Genomic DNA, 4,066 nt, shown 5'->3' with positions numbered 1-4,066 from the left:
ACCATCACCAAAGGTAATCACCCTCTGTGCAGATGGGGGTGTACCTTGTATAGTGGAATTCACCGCTTATCAAACAGCAAGAACAATCGCAGTAAATCTTTATTTGTCCAATTTCTGGAAACCATCAGACTCTTCCTTCCATATAGACCATAGTGAATCAGCCTTCTGTTATGTTCCTCTTACAGAAGCTAGAAGTGTCTTTTTGCTTGTCCTTAATATTTGAGGATACATGAATATTGTGGCAGCTTTGCTGATCCTCTATACCAGTGTTGGCTAACCTTGACACTCCAGCTGTTATGGAACTACATAACCCAGCATGCACTGCTACAATTTTGCTATTAGGGCATGCTAAAACTGTGGCAGGGCATGCTGGGATATCTAGTTCCACAACAGCTGGAGTGTCAAGGTTAGCCAACACTGCTCTATACCTTTGGTGATGGTTACATTATATACCAATTTAATGCACTAGGAGGCGCCCTTTCTCCACCTTTTTGTTTTACAGAAATTTATGCTGTTTGGGCAGCAGTACATGGGAGTAGGAGCAGCCACCCTATATACTTGGGGAGTGCGTCTTCTGATGAACAGATATTGAGACTACATTGGGATTATATTGACTTTATAGGACTCAGCGCCGTGTACTACCTTTTTCACACACATATATATATACACTGTGTATATGTATATATATATATATATATATATATATATATTATATATATATGTATAAATAAAAAATGCCCATAGATTGAAAGTCAAATATAATGCCTATATGCCTGCCTTATCATAACATTGCAGTGAATAAAACTACCAGGTGAGTGAACAATATTTGTTTTAATCATGATTTGAAGAGACAACCTATCTAGACATGTCAAATCAAATGTCAATATATAATAATAGAATTATGTTTAATTATTTAAACTGCTAAGTCATTTGAAAATATAAGTGGCATAAAGAATAAACCTTTATCAACTATAACTCATTCATGTTAAACTTAAGCATTAAATACACCTGACACTGTCACCGATACTGTATTTTTTCTAGCACAATTATCATAAGGATTCACAATTGTATTTTTGTAAAAAAGCATTCCTCTAACAAACATCTATATACTGTAGCTAAATTATACTAAACCCATCCTTATAAGAAGCAAGACAGAATGAAATCATCATTAACCTAGATTGTAAGCTCCTAGGAGCAGGGTCCTCCGCCCTACTGTTCTCACAGCCCTCTTCTCTAGCACTTCAATGACAGCCTTCACTTTCCCAGCTGTATTGTGTACTGAGAATTGTGGTACTAATTGTTACTTGTGCTCTGTTTATGTTTTGGTTACTGTATTGCAATGTAATGTTCTGTGTACCCTGTACTGGACTACTACTGACATGGATGGTGCTGTGGACCACTTGTAGCACCTTATAAATAAAATGTAGTAATAATAATAATAATAATAATAATAATAATAATAATAATAATAATAATCTATCCTGGATTCAATATATTTAATGGATAGATGTAAAAAAATCCTCATCTTTGTTCAGAATCTGTGTAATAGTGTCTCATCACAAAGCTAGAATTAGTTCTACAATTTATATAGGAAAATAAGGGGTACAACTTGACCTGGATTATTTTTAATATTTTTTTTTTTATTTGTTTGTTTTTATTACCATTTTAATAGACTGGGATTTGACATTACACAATAAATGGTAACAAATTCTACTGTAACTATGATGTTTTTCTTAATATTCCTCCCTAACAAGAAATTACATCTACTTGGCTAACCCCTTGTATATTATTCGGAATGCTAATTACTTTACAACTCCTGTCAACAATTATTTTTAACAAATGTCTTGGAATTTGATAGAAAATCACTGTTTGAGGGTGTAATCATTTTTGTTCTAAGAATTGACTTTTACAGCTAATAAACTTCATAAGCATGATAACTGGTACTACATAATGTGTTATTGTTATCTGCAGGTATACATGAGTCATCACTCCCTCATTCTTACTAATCAGTAGCTACAAAAATGTCACGTTTTCATGATCGTACTATTAATATAGTTTTAGAAAAAGACAAGTACAATAAATGGATCATTCCAGAAGATTAGTGAAAATCACAGCAGTTGAATACCAGTGACTAATAGAGCAGTTGATTGTTGATTGTAAGGGTCAGTACATGTACCCAATCAGGTGACTACTAATATCCTGCCTCATTATATTTCAAGGGCTCACTAACAAAAAAATACATGGACAAAAGACTTTTTCAATTATAAAAAAAAATATTATTATTATTTTTTAACTGCAAACTACAATGTACTTTTTGTTGAAACTCAGAAATAAATGGAATATATCGATTTGATTCCAGATGCATGAATGTGAAAGGGTGTGCTAAGATGTCTACATTTTCTACATATTCTTTAGTTTCCATTGCCTGAACTGCTTAAAAATGTATACACAAACCGATATAGATTAATGTTATATATATATATATATATATATATATATATATATATATATATATATACACAGTACACATATATATTTTGGGGTATATTTACTAAGCAGTGAATTATCATACCCCACAATTTGTGCCTGCCATATATAAGAGGGCAATGATAATAAATGAAGAAATCAGGCTTGTTTTGTATGAAATCATATTGCCCTTTCAAATCTGGCAGACAAAATATGAAAATATTGAGGATTTTGAAATTTCACTGCATAGTAAATATACCCCTTAGTCATTACCCTGAAGAAAGATGTCACATACATAGAGAACATACGGTAACATCCATAACAAACCAGTGACCGCTAGTCTATATGTGGGTTAGGAAGTCGAACATATCAGTAGTTGTCCGTTATTGTCACTGATTTTTTTTTTTCTCTTTACATTTTACACTGAGGTTCACGTTTAACTTATGTTTTCGCCACAAGGGGGAGATGGAAGTTCAGATATATGACTTTGGAATATACCTCTAGTCCTCGTGATCTTTCGTCCTCATCAAACAAAACATGTTGTAGAATAGAATTACGCTGACCAATAGTGTTTACTTGTGTTTATTAGACCAGCAATATAAATGAGTATAGTATTTGACAATGTACATGTGCTAGGTAACATTACATTTGCCTGGAAAAAGGGTCCATAATATCTAAATTACATACACAAAATTGCATTTATCCTTCGCATACACATAGCGCTTTATAAAACTTAATAACAGCCATGTAAAATATTCTACTAATGAATTATTATTTTCCTAAAGTAGCCTAAATATATTATATTTATTTATTTTTTAAGCATAAGAACAACTGTATTCAAATTAGTTGTTTGTATTATTTAAGGTCAGAATTAAAAAATGCTTGAAATATATTAACTGATTGAGGAATGTTAAAAAGGGCGAATGATTAATTGGGCTAAATGTAACAAATAGCATATATTTAGGAAAAACAATCGATGTTGAATTCTAATAAATGTATATATGCATCATTGTATAGCCGCAAGTAAAATTGTACAGTACATACTTGGATAGACAAAATGTGTTTACTGTATGTCAAGTTAGTAGATACACTATTACATTCTATGAAGCTTTGATAATACGTTACCATTTTTCTTTTACCATTTTTCTGAATCTATAATCTTTTTTTCATTCCTGACTATTTACTTTTTGATACACAAACAATACATATTTCTAAGTAAAGATATATATATATATATATATATATATATATAATGAGTGTTTTGAGATACATAAATACAGTCTTGAATGCTTGCAATTTAAATCTGTATAGTTAACCATTATACTGTATCTTTGAAGTATTTGTTTTCTGACCTCATGAATGTGTAAAATTGATTAGTCATGTATAGTCATCCGTTATATAATAAAGTTAACACACACACACACACACACACACACACACACACACACACACACACACACACACACACACACACACACACACACACACACACGAATCAGGGCAGCACTCACGTTTTAGATAAATATGAATATACAATGCACCTTGCACTACTATGTATCAATGTATCATGTGAGTAGTGTGCTATCTATACTTCTGGACA

The sequence above is a fragment of the Taudactylus pleione genome, unplaced genomic scaffold (genome assembly GCF_031769625.1).
Source record: "Taudactylus pleione unplaced genomic scaffold, aTauple2 ptg000376l, whole genome shotgun sequence".
NCBI lineage: Eukaryota > Metazoa > Chordata > Amphibia > Anura > Myobatrachidae > Taudactylus > Taudactylus pleione.
Note: the sequence above shows the minus strand (reverse complement) of the source record.